Source organism: Somniosus microcephalus, chromosome 16 (genome assembly GCF_052327205.1).
Source record: "Somniosus microcephalus isolate GS21.2 chromosome 16, FLI_Smic_1.0, whole genome shotgun sequence".
Taxonomy (NCBI): domain Eukaryota; kingdom Metazoa; phylum Chordata; class Chondrichthyes; order Squaliformes; family Somniosidae; genus Somniosus; species Somniosus microcephalus.
This window is the reverse complement of record NC_141002.1, coordinates 46,159,793-46,177,255: the sequence shown is the minus strand read 5'-3', so window position 1 is coordinate 46,177,255 and position 17,463 is coordinate 46,159,793. Positions and strand designations below refer to the sequence as shown.

Below are 17,463 nucleotides of genomic sequence, written 5' to 3'. Positions count from 1 at the left end.
CAGATTCACCAAAATTATACTGGGGCTGAAAGAATTAAATTATGCGACAGTTTGCATAAATTTGGCTTGCATTCCCTTTAGTATAGAAGGTTGAGGATGATCTACTCGAGCTGTTTAAAATGATATAGGGATAGGGTAGATACAGAATAATTATTTCCTCTGGTTGGGGAATCAAGAACAATGGAGCACAATCTTAAAATCAGAGCTAGGTCATTCAGGAGTGAAATCAGGAGGCATTTTTTCCACACAAAGGGTAGTGGAAATATGGAACTCTCTCCTACAAAAGGCTGTGGATGCTGGGTCAATTGAAATTTTCAAAACTGAGATCGATAGATTTTTGTTAGATAAGGGGATCATGGAATATGGATCAAAGACAGGTAAATGGTATTCAGGTACAGATCGGCCATGAATAGCAGAACAGATTCAAGGGGCGGAATGGTCTACTCCTGTTCCTATGTTCCCAAGATTCACCCCACAGTCCTCAGGACTTGCCCTATTGATTCCACAGCTTAAGGTAAACCCCACTTTTACTGCACCCTGGCATCCTCTTCCCTGTGCTCTTGAACATCAGGATGCACCCCCAGTCCCCCACACTTTCAAATCCAGGCCTCCTGAGAATGATCATAGTCCAGAACTTCCTCTTACCAGTAATATCACATCCAATTACTTCTCTCCAGTTCTCCTCCCCAATTCTCCCAGGCCCCACTACACCGTTCCCAGTGGTCTCATATATCAGGATCACTCTCCCAACACTATGCAGCCTCCCATTCCCTACTCCTGCTATATGCAGTGCCTGCATCCTGGAACATCTTTTAAAATCATAGAATGGTTACAGTACAGAAGGCGGTCATTCGGCCCATGCCGGATCTCTGCAAGAGCACTTCAGCTAGTCCCACTCCCCCGCCCGTTCCCTGTAGCCCTGTAATTTTTTTTCTTTCAGGTACTTATCCAATTCCCTTTTGAAAGCCACAATTGAGTCTACCTCCACCACCCTTTCAGGCAGTGCATTCCAGACCCTAACCAGTCACTACGTAAAAAAAGGTTTTCCTCATGTCACCTTCGGTTCTTCTGCCAATCACCTTAAATCTGTGTCCTCTGGTTCTTGACCCTTCCACCAATGGGAATAGTTTTTCTCTACTCTGTCTAGACCCATCATAATTTTTGAACACCTCTATCAAATCTCCCCTCAATCTTCTCTGCTCTAAGGAGAACAACCTCAGTCTATCCATGTAACTGAAGTCCTTTCATCACTGGAATGGAGTGCAGATCGGAACAGAGTGTTAAGCTGCAAGTTTGGTGAGTGAGGGAGTTCGGGGAGGGAGGTGTTCCTTTCTTTTTCCATCTTTGTCAGCTTCCAGGAGAGCAGGAGCTAAAAAGCTGCACAAGAAGGGACAGAGAACCAGCAGTGAGTATTTCTACATTCCAGTCATTAAAGTAAAAGTAAGGTCTCTAGTTCAGAGTAAGTAGTGTTTAAAGGGAAGGTCCCTAGTGTATTTAATATTCTTTAATTTAAAGGGAGTAAATTAAGGGTAGGACAAGACAGGGCAGCTCGGCAGCGTGGAGTGCTCCTCCTGTGCTATGTTGGAAGTCAGGGACACTTTAGGTGTCCAGGGTGAACACATGTGCAGGAAGTGTCTCCAGCTGCAGTTACTCGAAATCCGCGTTTCGGAGCTGGAGTGGCAGCTGGAGTTACTGTGGAGCATCCGCGAAGCTGAGATCTTCGTGGATAGCACGTTTAACGAGGTGGTCACACTGCAGGTAAAGAGTGCACAGACAGACAGGGAAAGGGTGACCGCCAGACAGAGTAAAAGAACTAGGAAGGTAGTGCAGAAGTCCCCTGGGTCCATCTCCCTTTCCGACAGATTTTCCATTTTGGACACTGATGGGGGAGATGGTTTCTCAGGGGAATGCAACAACAGCCAAGTCTGTGGCACTATGAGTGGCTCAGCTGCACAGGAGGGGAGGAAAAAGAGTGGGAGAGCAATAGTGATAGGGGATTCTATTGTAAGGGGAACAGATAGACGTTTCTGTGGCCGCAGACGTGACTCCAGGATGGTATGTTGCCTCCCTGGTGCCAGGGTCAAGGATGTCACTGAACGGCTGCAGGGCATTCTGAAGGGGGAGGGTGAACAGTCAGAGGTCGCGGTTCACATTGGTACCAATGACATGGGTAGAAAGAGGGATGAATGAGGTCCTGCAACAAGAATTTAGGGAGCTAGGTAGCAGATTAAAAAGCAGGACCTCAAAGGTTGTAATCTCTGGATTACTCCCGGTGCCACGTGCTAGTGAGTATAGGAATAGGAGGACAGAGCAGATGGATGCGTGGTGAAAGAGTTGGTGCAGGAGGAAGGGCTTTAGTTTCCTGGATCACTGGGTCTGCTTCTGGGGAAGGTGAGACCTGTACAAGTCGGACGGGTTGCAGCTGAACCGGAACGGGACCAACATCCTTGCGGGGAGGTTTGCTAGTACTGTTGGGGGGGTTTAAACTAACTTGGCAGGGGGATGGGATACGGAGTGGAGCTATAGTAGGGGGTGATGCACAGCCAAACATAGAGGAAAAAACAAGTCAGCCTGGAAGGCAGAGCAAATATGTAATGGCACAAGGGAGTATGGCAAGGCTGGATGGCATTTATTTTAATGCAAGGAGTCTTGCGAGTAAGGCAGATGAATTGAAGGTGTTGATGAACACATGGGAGTATGATATTGTTGCTATCACAGAGACATGGTTGAGGGAGGAGCAGGATTGGCAGCTCAAAATTCCGGGGTATAGAATCTTCAGGCGAGACAGAGGGGGGTGTAAAAGAGGAGGGGGTGTCGCAATATTAATCAAGGAGTCAGTTACTGCTGTAAGGAGGGATGATATCTTAGTAGGTTCCTCTAATGAGGGCATATGGGTAGAACGTAAAAACAAAAAGGGGGCAAGCACTTTGCTGGGAGTGCTTAGGCCGCCAGTCAGGGGGAGATAGAGGAACAGATATGTCGGCAAATCTCAGAGAAGTGTAGAAATAATAGGGTAATAATAGTAGGGGATTTCAACTTCCCCAATATTAACTGGGATAGTCAGAGTGTGAAAGGCTTAGAGGGTGCGGAATTCTTAAAGTGCATCCAGGAGAGCTTTTTGAGCCAGCATGTAGAAAGTCCTACAAGAGAGGGGGCGGTACTAGACCTAATTCTAGGGAATGTAGCCGGGCAAGTGGTAGAAGTGTTAGTAGGAGAGCATTTTGGTGACAGTGACGATAATTCAGTGAGATTTAAGGTAGTCATGGAAAAGGACAAAGATGGACCGGAAATAAAAGTTCTAAATTGGGAGAAGGCCGAATTTAATATGATAAGGTAGGATCTGGCCAAAGTGGACTGGGATCAGCTACTTGTAGGAAAATCCACATCAGAGCAGTGAGAGTCTTTCAGAAAGGAAAAAGAGGAAGTACAACGCCAAGATGTTCCCGTAAAGGTCAAGGGTGGGACCAACAAGCCCAGGGAACCCTGGATGTCAAGGGATATACGAGAATGGATTAGGAAAAAAAGGGAGGCTTTTAGCAGATACAAAGGACTAAAAACAGTGGAAGCCCTAGAGGAGTATAGAAAGTGCAGTGGGGTACTTAAAAAAGAAATTAGGGGAGCAAAGAGGGGGCATGAAAAACACTGGCGGGCAAAATAAAGGAAAATTCCAAGGTGTTTTATAAGAATATTAAGGGCAAGAGGATAACCAGGGAAAGAGTAGGGCCCATTAGGGACCAAAGTGGCAATCTGTGTGTAGAGCCAGAAGATGTAGGTGAGATATTAAATGAATATTTTGCATCTGAGTTCACTATGGAGAAGGACAATGTAGGCATCGAAATCAGGCAGGGGGATTGTGATATACTTGAACAAATTAGTATTGAGAGGGAAGAGGTACTAGCGGTTTTAGCGGGCTTAAAAGTGGATAGATCCCCAGGCCCAGACGAGATGTGTGAAACAAGGGAGGAGATTGCAGGGCCTCTGACACAAACTTTCAGAACCTCACTGGCCACAGGGGAGCTGCCAGAGGACTGGAGAACAGCTAATGTAGTACCATTATTCAAGAAGGGTCGTACGGATAAACCAAGGAATTACAGGCCAGTGAGCCTAACATCAGTGGTAGGGAAATTATTGGAAAAAACTCTGAGGGACAGAATTAGTCTCCACTTAGACAGGCAAGGATTAATCAAGGATAGTCAGCATGGCTTTGTCAGGGGGAGATCATGCCTGACCAATTTGGTTGAATTTTTCAAGGGGGTGACTAGGTGTGGATGAGGGTAGTGCAGTTGATGTGGTCTACATGGATTTCAGTAAGGCTTTTGACAAAGTCCCGCATGGGAGACTGGTCAAGAAGGTAAGAGCCCATGGGATCCAGGGCAACATGGCACATTAGATCCAAAATTGGCTTAGTGGCAGGAGGCAGAGGGTGATGGTCGAAGGTTGTTTTTGTGACTGGAAGCCTGTGTCCAGTGATGTACCGCAGGGATTGGTGCTGGGTCCTTTGCTGTTTGTAGTGTATATTAATGATTTAGATATGAATGTAGGAGGCATGATCAGTAAGTTCGCAGATGACAAAAATTGGGGGGTGGTAAATAGCGAGGAGGGAAACCTCAGGCTACAGGACGATATAGACGGGTTGGTCAGATGGGCAGAACAGTGGCAAATGGAATTTAACCCTGAAAAGTGTGCGGTGATGCATTTTGGGAGGACTAACAAGGCAAGGGAATACACAATGAATGGTAGGACACTAGGAAGGACAGAGGATCAGAAGGACCTTGGTGTGCATGTACATAGATCCCTGAAGGCAGCAGGACAGGTAGATAAGTGGTTAAAAAGGCATATGGGATACTTGCCTTCATTAGCCGAGGCATAGAATATAACAGCAGGGAGGTTATGATGGAGCTGTAAAAAACGCTAGTTAGGCCACAGCTGGAATACTGTGTGCAGTTCTGGTCGCCACACTATAGGAAGGATGTGATTGCATTGGAAAGGGTTTAGAGAAAATTCACCAGGATGTTACCTGGGCTGCAGGGTTTCAGCTATGAAGAGAGACTGGACAGGCTGGGGTTGTTTTCCTTAGAGCAGAGAAGGCTGAGGGGGGACCTGATTGAGGTGTACAAAATTATATGGGGCATAGATAGGGTAGATAGAAAGGAACTTTTCCCCTTAGTAGACGGGTCAATAACCAGGGGGCATAGTTTCAAGGTAAGGGGCAGGAGGTTTAGAGGGAATTTGAGGAAAAACTTTTTCACCCAGAGGGTGGTTGGAATCTGGAACTCACTGCCTGAAAGGGTGGTAGAGGCAGGAACCCTCACAACATTCAAGAAGCATTTAGATGAGTACCTGAAATGCCATAGCATACAAGGCTACGGTCCAAGTGCTGGAAAATGGGATTAGAATAGACAGGGCTTGATGGCCGGCGTGGACACGATGGGCCTCTTTCTGTGCTGTATAACTCTATGACTCTATGACCATTCTGGCAAATCTTTTCTACACCCTCTCTAAGGCCTTCACATCCTTCCTAAAGTGCGGTGCCCAGAATTGGACACAATACTCCAGTTGAGGTCGAACCAGTGTTTTATAAAGGTTCACCATAACTTCCTTGCTTTTGTATTCTATGCCTCTATTTATGAAGCCCAGGATCCCGCATGCTTTTTTAACCGCTTTCTCAACCTGCCCTGTCACCTTCAACGATTTGTGCACATATAACCCCAGGTCTCTCTGTTCATGCACCCCATTTAGAATTGTACCCTTTAGTTTATATTGCCTCTCCTTGTTCTTCCTATCAAAATGTATCACTTCGCAATTTTCTTCATTAAATTTCATTTGCCATGTCTCTGCCCATTTCACCAGCTTGCCCATGTCTTCTTGAAGTCTATCCTCCTCACTGTTCACTATGCTTCCAAGTTTTGTGTCATCTGCAAATTTTGAAATTGTGCCCTGTATACCCAAGTCCAAGTCATTAATATATATCAAGAAAAGCAGTGGTCCTAGCACTGGCCCCTGGGGAACACCACTGTATACCTTCCACCAGTCCGAAAAACAACCGTTCACCACTACTCTGTTTCCTGTCACGGAGCCAATTTCATATCCATGCTGCCACTGTCCCTTTTATTCCATGGGCTTCAACTTTGCTGGCAAGCCTATTATGAGGCACTTTAGGAAATGCCTTTCAGAAGTCCATGTACACCACGTCAACCGCATTACCTCCTCAACCCTTTCTATTACCTCGTCAAAAAACTCGATCAAGTTAGTTAAACATGATTCGCCTTTAACAAATCCATGATGCCTTTCCTTAATTAATCCACACTTCTCCAAGTGACTGTTAATTTTGTCCCGGATTATCGTTTCTAAAAGCTTCGCACTACCGAGGTTAAACTGACTGGCCTGTAATTGCTGGGTTTATCTTTACACCCTTTATTGAACAAGAGTGTAACATTTGCAATTCTCTAGTCCTCTGGCACTACCCCCGTATCTAAGGAGGATTGGAAGATTATGGCCAGTACTTCTGCAATTTCCACCTTAACTTCCCTCAGCATCATAGGATGCATCCCATCTGGTCCTGGTGACTTATCTACTTCAAGTACAGCCAGCCTTTCTAGTACCTCCTCTTATCAATTTTTAATCCCATCCAGTATCTCAAAATCCTCCTCTTTCACTATGGCTTTGGTAGCATCTTCTTCCTTGGTAAAGACAGATGCATGGTACTCATTTAGTACCTCAGCCACGCCCATTGCCTCCATGCATAGGTCTCCTTTTTGGTCCCTAATCGACCCCACCCCTCCTCTTACTACCCGTTTACTTTTTTAAATGCCTATAGAAGACTTTTGAATTCCCTTTTTTGTTTGCTGCCAATCTATTCTCATACTCTCTCTTTGCTTTTTTCTTCTTCACTTCCCCTCTGAACTTTCTATGTTCAGCCTGAGTTTCACTTGTATTCTCAACCTGACATCTGTTATACGCTCTCTTTTTCTGCTTCATCTTACTCTCTATCTCTTTCGTCATCCAGGGAGCTCTGACTTTGGTTGCCCTACCTTTCTCCCTCGTGGGAATATACTTCTACCATCTTCTCTGTAAGCAAGATTTCAAATTAACTATATAGTTAAACATATTATCAAGGCCATTAATTTAAAGTTTCTATGCAAGTAAACATAATGGTAAAAGTCAAAGCAAAAAGTGCCACTGGCATTCCCACTTTACTGCGTTATAAAAGTGTAATTTCATTATTCAATCTCTGTAAATCAGAGACCTGATAATATATTGTAATTTACATGGGTAAGAGAGTATATTCTCCAACTCACCATGAGAAATTCCACAAGAAATCCACTACTAAATGATGTCTAATTTTCTACTTATTATTTTATACAATATTATGAAGATAGTACATTTAGCGCACATTTTCTGTCCATCATGCTTCAAGTAGCAAACTTAAATGTATGTCACACTTCAAAAATATTGAAAAAGGCAGTCATTTGACACAGCAGCCACACTGTATGTAACCTCTAAATGACCTTACTAATCATAATTAAATAAGAGTTCAAGAAAGCCAAGTTGTGATATGCAGCCTAATGAGCAACTAAAGTTCAACCACACCCAAATTTACCTAAACAGCAGACTAATATGTACTACATAGTATTACATGGTCCATATAATTCACCACGACCAATGCCACATGATTCACTATTGTAAAAACAGCACCTCCAGCGTGTTTGCTGACTGTCACATTTCTTCCTTCCTGTCTATCACGTTTCTGTCATACTCCCAAGTGTCACAGTCAACCTTCTAAGCCACACTTCAAAAAAAGCGAGCTCAAGAGAGAGATGGGGTGGAAGAGGAGATGGTGATGGTGTGGGAGAGAGAGGGGGAGAAAGAGAGCACGTGATGGGGTGAGAGAAAGAGAGAGAGAGCGCGAGTGCGATAGATAGGGTGGAAGAGAGAGAAAGCGATAGAGTGGGAGAAAGAGAATGCAACCACATAATGGAGTGGGTGAAAGACCGAGCGTGCGATGGGATGGATGGGAGAGAGAGAGAGAGAAAATGAACGATGGGGTGGGAAAGACATTTACAAAGGATCATGACAAAAGAAAGCTAGGCAGGGAAGTGTGCAAGACTTTTATAGATGAATGTGAATCTATTAAGTATTCATTTCAGTACATGGGACATGCATTACATTGAATACTCATAAGTATCTGCAGTACCTGTTACTCCTGTAAGTGGCCTTTTGATAGGCTTTTTCAAATTTTAAAAGGCATGCGGTGTGACACAAAGCTGCTATTATATAGCAGGGGGAAATTACCCCATGATTACACAAGTTTGCCACTGGGTTCCTACAAACCACTCAAAATGCTTCCTGAATTTATTTTACCATTGTTTCCCCTCAGTAACTGAAATTTCTAATGTCTAAAATAAGGATTTAAACGAAGTAAATAAAAACCAATTTCACAATAACCTGATTAAATTTATCCATTGAATTGTCCTTGTATTTTTTAATTTCTCCTTCAAAGTTTTCAGCTTCTCCCAAAAGCCTAGGCTTGGATTTGAGCTCTGATGTTGTCAGCTGAGCTTGGATCATGCAGTCTGCACATGTACAGTGTACCCAATTTCCCTGAATGCATCAGTGCCAGCTAACTGAATATTTTGCTTTAGCTTCCAGTAGTTTGTGCTCAATTACTTTTCAAAACTATTTGATGAAAAGTTAAAGAACAAATTTCAAAAGCATTATGTAGGTAAAGTTTATATTGACTGTCTTAAAAAATTAAAACTTTTACAAGGATGATACCAGAATTGAGAGATTATACCTATCAGGAAAGATTGAACAGGCTGGAGCTCTTTTCTCTAGAAAAAAAAAGACTGAGGGGTGACCTGATAGAAGTCTTTAAGATTATGAAAAGGTTTGATAGGGTAGACATAGAGAAAATATTTCTACTTGTGGGGGTGACCAAAACTAGGGGCCATAAATATAAGATTGTGTGGCGGTACCACCAGTTGTCCCTTACACTGAGATACATAATTCCCTTTAACTTACCTTACTGTATGTATCTGTTACTATACTCAGGCTTCTCTCCTGTACTCTGCGTGATGACGTCATGATGTCAGAGCTTGGAACCTGCTGGCAGTTGAGCTCGGAACCTGCTGGCAGTTGAGCTCGGAACCGGCTAGCAGTTGAGCTCAGAAACTTCTAGTTAGTCCTCGTGGCGTCCCCGCTGGGGAAAGACCTACACCACGGTGCTCCTACAATCAGCCATCTTACCTGTTGTATTTAACCTGTTCCTGTAAATAAACAACTTATTTATAGTTCGTCGAAGTCGAACTCGATTATTTAGTGGCGATGCACACGAAGCTCTACATTGGTGACCCAACGACGTGAGTACGGGAGCTCATCAATTCCAACACTACAATTGGTGAACCCGTATCCATGAACGATTTTCACGGTAGCAACGCGCGCCTGAACCTTGTCTTCCCACAAGACGACCGACGCACAACCGACGAACAACCACGGAACAGCAACCGCCTAACACCGATTCCTCCAAAGGCGACCCCGTCTTTGCGAATGTATTCGCAAGGTAAGCGCAGCCTGGAGCAGATCCCGTTTGACACGGACAAAACTCAACCGGACCACATTTTTTTGTGAACAATTTTCACAAAAGAAGCACGCCATGGAAGCACCAGCCGTTTTGTTGTCGCTACCGCAATCCAGGGAGCCACAGTCTCCCTCATGCTTTATAAAGGTAAAAGCCCCGTTCGACGAGAACATCGATGCGGCGCTGACCACGCACTTGCTTACGGCCCCCGTACTCATCTTTCCTACCGCCACACGGATCGTCCGCCTCTACGTCCAAAGCAACAGCAAGTATACATCTCTCCAAGCGCGGGATACAGCATGTTCGGGCCCACAAAATCGGAGCGCGCCCTGCGGGGATACCACGAGGACTCACCCCCACGAAACATGAGGACACACTCCTCGCGCATGAGGACCCATCCCTCGTGAACAATGAGGACCTATCCCTCATGAAAAACGACGACTCCTTCTCCGCCGATGACGCACCAGCCCTTCAGCCTGCTGGTTGTGTTACCTACCACACTTTTTGGCGAGAAAGAGAAGCGTGCCGCCCTCTTGGCAGTTTTCCCCTCAACAAACGCAAACATCTACTGACGCTGCAAGCACCGAGGACGGGTCCAACGGGCATCCCACGGCCACGATCATCCACGTGAAAGTTGCTGTCCGCACCGATCACTGATCAATGCAGCAACTTTTCACCCTCCGTTGTGTTATCGTCGTAGCACTATGGCACGCACCGTTCTGCGCGTTCCAGCCTCCTGAAGGTTTTGCTCACCTGTCAGCGAGTTCACCGACCTCACCTGTCAAGTCCTTCTGGATCGCTCGTTTGGCGTTCCTGCAGAGTTCGTCAGAACAAGGACTTCTGTCAACATCAACGGAGCCATCGCCCGCGTCCGCCCGACCTGCCCGTCACTCTGACAAGGCCTGCTGTTTCGCACGTCTCCACGGTCCTTCGCCTGACGGATACGTTTTATTTGCCACGACGCGTGTAAGGATCCGCTCACGAGCAGCATCTTCAGGCCTCGCCTACCAAGTCGAGACAGCACGACCGCCGTGACCACCAGCTCGTCAGACCATCTCATCCTTGGACTTTCGTTAAAGTGAATTCTGGGGGGCCTATGTGGCGGTACCACCGGTTGCCTCTTACATTGAGATACATAATTCCCTTAAACTTACCTTACTGTATGTATTTGTTACTATACTCAGGCTTCTCTCCTGTACTCTACGTCATGACGTCAGAGCTTGGAACCTGCTGGCAGTTGAGCTCGGAACCTGCTGGCAGTTGAGCTCGGAACCTGCTAGCAGTTGAGCTCGGAAACTTCTAGTTAGTCCTCGTGGCGTCCCCGCTGGGGAAAGACCTACACCACGGTGCTCCTACAGTCAGCCATCTTACCTGCTACCTTACCTGTTGTATTTAACCTGTTCCTGTAAATAAACAACTTATTTATAGTTCGTCAAAGTCGAACTCGATTATTTAGTGGCGACGCACATGAATCGCTACAATAGTCACTGACAAATCTAATAAGGAGGTCAGGAGAAACTTCTTTACCCAAAGAGTGGTAAGAATGTGGAACCCGCTATCACAAGGGGTAGTTGAGGCAAATAGCATAGATGCATTTAAGAGGATGCTAGATAAACACGAGGGAGAAAGGAATAGAAGATTATACTAATAGGGTTAGTAGGGTGGGAGGAGGCGCGTGTGGAGCATAAACACTGGCATAGACTTATTGGGCCGAATAGCCGGTTTCTGGGCTGTACATTCTATGTAAATCTATGTAAATAGAGGCACCATGTGCATTTTATTTTTTAAAAAGAGGCTGCATGTCAGAGAATACAAGAGAGCATGCAATAGAGAGCAAGAGAGCATGCACACACAAAAAACAAGAGAAATGAGACAGACTACTGATTTCCTGCAGTCGCTGAGCCAAAGGGATCCAATAACCTCAAGTGCAAGAACAGGAAAACCTGTCACAAGGAATCCACATGTGAGACAAACCTTACATTCCCAACTCCCAGTTGTGCTAAATTTCAAGTTTGCCTTCCTTGGTTCTACCTAACCACAGGTTTCCCCTCCAGAGTGATGCCAGATCAAAGGATCCCCATGCTATCAAAGGACTGGTTCCCTCTCACCACAGGTCTGCCAAACCCTAGGCCTATTCTTCATTACGCCAAAGGCCAGGACCATTTACAGATGCTACCACAATGGATGATTATCCAGTATGGCAGCTAACCTGCAATTCCCCTCCCCAATACTGCTAAATACCAATGCCTCAAAAGTCCCCAAACTTGCTCACCGGCAGAAATACGGCAGAGTAGCTACTGGTGACCTTCGCTCCTGACCCCGCTGGAATATCTGGGGTCAGAGAGAGGTCAACTCATTTGACTAGTAGTGGCAGGCACCTATACCACTCACTGCCCTCCGACAACTGCAGATGGGCAATACTGCCTTGCCAGTGTCGCCCTTTGCTCAACTCTAATAAATGATTTTGTTTGCCATGCATATTAGAATCCATGATTATTAATTGTGTATTCCTGAAAAACATATATGTAATCCTTTAGGTTTCTCAAACTCCACAAAACCAAAAGCGATATTCGGAATACAGAAGCTGTTGCTAAGACGGAAGGCAGTGATTCCAGCTTCAGTGGATAAATCACCAAAGCTTTTGTTCATGTGAATTGTGACATCAACTGAAGCCTCAAATTAAATTACCTATAATTAACTGATGGTTGTACAATGTCATTTCTAGTATGTTATAGATATTGATATATACTAAGATACTTTAAGCACTAGAAACCAGTGGTGTTCTTATGGTTGTGTGTCACTGCCATTTGACTTTTGATTAGTTGATTATTTGGGACAATGGACCACAGAAATGTTTAATGCCCAAAATGTATTCAGGATTTTCTGCAGATTGTTATCTGACAATGCGACAATCTTGTATATTTCTTAAGATTTTGAAAGAGACCTATAGCTCAATATAAAATTATACTTCACAACTGCAGCTATCAGACAGTTCTAACAGTATATATTTATTCAACTTATTAAGTACAGAACAATGTAAACAATTATTAAGATGTACGACTGTTTTAAGATTACACAATTAAAATGGTTCTGTTGGTGTACTAAAATTAAGCCACTAGTTTATAGACATAATAACATATTAGGTAAGCATCCTAAATGTGCCTTCTTTGGAAAGATTTATAAATATTGATCAATTAAGAAATTGGTAGGCAATGTTCACCATTTTATCTACGGTAGCTGCATTGATTAAATTGTTTTAATGTAGCAAGATTGCTTTCAGATTTCCCTAATTTATTTTCAGATCAATGGTAGCATTCTAGAATTGAAAAAATAAAAAAATACCCTATTTGTCAAATATACCTTTAATAAATCTGCCTTCACAACCCCACTAACATTCCCCCCAAAAGTGCAGAGCCGATAGCAATTAGGCACGATTAAACAGACCGCCATTTTACGGGGAGCACTAACCAGCTCATATTTATCATCTTCAATCGGATTATGGTGATCGGATTACAGCAGAGACAATGTTAACATCGCCCATTTACATCATTCATGAGTAGTTTAGATAAAACTGCATTTCAAAACATACGGCAGCAGTATATGATCGTCAGTACTACATACATAAAAACAAATTTTCACAATACTGTAGATATAAAGCCACGCCTCTAATTCAGTTTTTATCACCGCATAGGTAAATGTTTAACAGCCAGCTGGGAACACTTTCTCAAACTAATGTTTAACTAAAAGTCAAACCATTACTAACGCGCAGGGTGGTCATCACTGACGTCAGTCAAAACCAACACCACCAACCAAGCCCAACAGAAATTATTTGCGGTCATTACGAAGCACTACAAGAGGGGAAAAAACTATCAGACTTTCAATATAACTGAAGAAAGCATTACAGGGCCAATGACAACCGCTTACAACATAGACATTTCCAAAAGCCACACACTTCCTGATTTCAAAATATACCACAGAGCAGGCCAGTCAAATAATGATTGAAGCACCTTGAACTTACCAGATTGGAATTGGTTGCATTCGAGTCGTCTTCTGGGAAAGGTATGTAGACGGCTAAGGCCACACAATTGGCGAAAATAGTTAGGAGAATAATTATTTCGAATGGCCTGAGACTAAGAGTTAAGGAGCTTTTACAAACAGGATAATAAATCACACTCTGAAACCAAAGATCTCATTCCTTGTTTGAAATCAAATGTGTTGCGGAAAGTGTGCCCTGGAATTAGTCAGGAACGCCCGAAATAAATGAAAATGACACGTGTGTCCCGTGTCAGAAAGAAACCTAATGCGATTTTATTCAGAAAAAAAAGTGATTCCTACGGGAAGTCGTACAGATGTGTAAGGTCTATCTCTGTACCTGGTAAATTCTACAGAAAGAAAATTGTTATTCTTGTAACGTTTACGTCTGGAAAACAAGTTACAATATGTAAGTTTGAGTATTCCAGGACATGATGTGTCAACTTTTTCATTCATTGTCAGAACACTAAGTATATGTGGAAGCATGTATATGCATGGATATACCCTGCCTGGACCCATTCCTATCTATCCAGTCCTAGCCAGATAATCTCCTTCCTTTCTTTTCCCACACCTTTACAGTCCCCCAAGAATCTATCCTTGCCCCCCCCTTTCTCATCTACACACTGCCCCTCTGCAACATCATCCAAAAACACATCAGATTCCACATGTATGCTGTAGACACCCAGCTATACCTCACCACCACTTCTCTCGACCTCTCCACTGCCTCTGATTTGTCATGCTGCTTGTCCAACATCCAGCTTTGGATGAGCAGAAATGTCCTCCAATTAAATATTGGGACGACCAACGCTATTGTCTTCGGTCCCCACCACAGACTCCATGCCACTCCCTGGCCACTGTCTGAGACTGAACCAGACTGTTCACAATCTTGCCGTCGTATTTAACCCTGAGCGGAGCTTCAGACCCCCTATCCTCTCCATCACCAATATCGCTTACTTCCACCTCTACCATCACTGCCCTTGCCTCAGCTCATCTGTTGCTGAAACTCTCAGCCATGCCTTTGTTATCTCTAAACTTGACTATTCCAATGCCCTCCTGCCTAGCCTCCCAGCTTGCACCCTCTGTAAACCTGAGCTCATCCAAAACTCTGCTGCCCATATCCTAACTCACACCAAGTCCCTTTCACCCATAGTCCCTGTGCTTGCTGACCTACATTGGTTCCCAGTCCACCAATGCCTCAATTTTAAAATTCTCATCCTTGTTTTCAAATCCCTCCATAACCTCGCCCCTCCAACTCTCTGTAACCTCCTCTAGCTCTGCAACCCTTAGAGATCTGTGTTCCTCCAATTATGGCTTCTTGCACATCACTCCACCAGCTGCCTAGGCCCTAAGCTCTGGAATTTCCTCCTAAAGCCTCTCTCTCTCCTCCTTTAAGACCGTCTTTAAATAAAACCTGCCTCTTTTAGCAAGCTTTTGATCACCTGTCCTAATATCTCTGTTTAGGTGACATTTTGTTTGAGGAGAGCCTTGGGATGTTTTACTACATTAAAAGGCGTTATACAAATGCAAGTTTTTGTTGGATGGTGAAAGGATCTCTGTACTCTTGCGAACCACCGCTTGAGTGTATGTGCGTTTGTGCATGTATGTTTGTATATGCACTTGAATCTGGCTGTGTATGTATTTACATATGTTTATATATACCTTTATGCCTGTACACATTTTTATAATGCTTCAGCTAGTTGAGATTCTCCCATTATTTTCGATCGTTAAAGGATATTTCCATTCTACTATATTGATACATGCTCGCCTTACAGGGTTTTTGAGAGTCAAACAGAAGAGAGCCCGTGGTGGTCGTGTGGTCGCGGCGTTAGCTTGTTTTTTCTGCTTGCTGTATTGTTGCCTTTTCCTTTGGGTTGAGTTGGCCGTCGAGACCATATTGTTGTCCATCATCGCGGCGGCTTTGGCTTGTCTGGCCGCGTCGATGGCTGCCTGCCACGACAGGGCAGCCCCCGGACTTGGGATGTGCTCTGGAGCCAGACCGACCGTACTGGCATTGGGAAGGCCATGGGCAAGGACTGCCCGGCTACTACCATAGTTGGCGCCTGGAATAAAAATTTAAATACCTTGTATAATATTTTAAACATATATACACCAAATAATGTAACCTGCTGTATTCTTTTGCCAATGAATTGCTGCCAATTCCTGTTAATTCTCCGATTCTCAATCAAGCGAAGTCTAGTAATGATTTCGAATAAAAACTGAAGAATATTGCATTAATCATAGGCAAATAACTTTTCGTGTGTGTGAAACAACTAGACAAAGCACAATATTACATTGTTAATGTTACGGGATTCGAGATTAAAAGGAAAAACTGCAACTTTAAATAATAACTTCACACATGGTGGAGCCATTTCCTTCGCGCATGATTACAGAAAAACTGAAGAAAAACAAATCTCCGTCCATAGTTTAAGAAATAATGATTCATTCAGGCGCTCAGTAAAAAAAACCTTGAAGCCAAATTTAGATATCGTTCGCATTACCTTTACTATACAGCCTCTAAACATTCCCCATATATTAAATATGGTATTTAACTATGTTAGAGCATTTTTTTAAATAGCGTCTGGACAACTTGATCGCATGTTAATTTCATGTGAAACACATGTGCAGCGGCACTGCTTCGAACGAATGTTTCACCATGCATGACTGCAGGTTAATCTTTGGGAGGAAAAAGTCTAAGACGTTGCATAAAACATATTATTCTGCCAAACTGCCTGTTCAATGTTGCTATACAACCCAAACACCCACCGGTTATGTTTGAGGAAATAGGATTTGTGATGCTCCTCTCGTTTTCTCTCTCTCTCCCTTTTCCCCCAGTTCTTACCTTGATGGTTTTCCTCGGGAATATACATCCTCTTGTTTTCATTCACCGTTTAAATACGCCAAAATTTTGATCCACAAACGACGATTTATTACCTGATCCCCATTATTATTACTATAAAACGCAAGTAACTGATCCTCTCTACCTCCCTCTTTCTCACAGCACATCCTGACTACATCCGGGGCTTCACCAAGAGCACATCATACACATTCCAAGCTCGCTTTCATTCTGTTCCGAGGAAATTATGGGAGGAGGGAAAATATCCAGGGCAGCTCTCTGAGGGTTAAATCCTATCTTTCAGTAAATGAGAGGAGAACGGTAAAAAAAAGAAAGCGACAGAACGAGACGTGAAAAGAGACGGAGAAAAGAAAACATGCAGTCTTGCAGGCCATTCCCTGCGATCACTGGCGGAGTTCTCTGAGCGCTATCTCCTGACTGTTTCCAGATGTTCTTACGTGTAAAATAAACCAAGCACAATTTTTTTTCTCCAGTGCCTGGAAACAGTTTATGGAATCATGACGTAAAATAAGCAAGTGGACAACGTCTCCCTAAGCCAAGAAAAGCAAGAAGCTTATGTCAATTGTTTTCTTCTTTTGCCTTAACCCTGTGTTTTTATTTAACTTGTTGATTTTTTTCACCCTTGTATTGCGAATCGGAAGCATTTAGCGAATAAGCATATAGCAAAAGCACACAGATTTCTTTCTACCTCTCAATTGGTTCCGAATAAAAAGGTTTCCTGTGTGTACATTTTTACATTAATTCATAGAGAACAAAACAACCTATTAATTTTGCCGTTGACTTTTGTTTAATATAAACCACAGAAGAAAGCAACGTTCTGTATTGACTAAACGAATTCCAAGTATGGAGTCCAAATCCCAGGGAAAATACAGATTTTTTGCTAATCAGAAACCATATGACTGGAAATCTCGTGTTTACTGCTCATTAAGAACTGTATGTCATCCTGAGTGCTGAATTCAATTTCAGCAATGGTGAGCTTTTTACTGTTTGAACAAAGGCA

At 43.6% G+C, this 17,463-nt stretch overlaps 1 long non-coding RNA gene across 1 annotated transcript; it reads right to left on the bottom strand.

Moving 5' to 3' along the window:
- Positions 1 to 12,564: 12,564 nt before the first annotated feature.
- LOC147106120 (uncharacterized) lies at positions 12,565 to 16,895 on the bottom strand. The gene is made up of 2 exons (XR_015081370.1): positions 16,449 to 16,895; positions 12,565 to 15,669 (listed from the first exon to the last, which is right to left on the bottom strand). It is a non-coding gene; the product is annotated as an uncharacterized LOC147106120 (long non-coding RNA).
- Between the last annotated feature and the right edge of the window lie 568 nt (positions 16,896 to 17,463).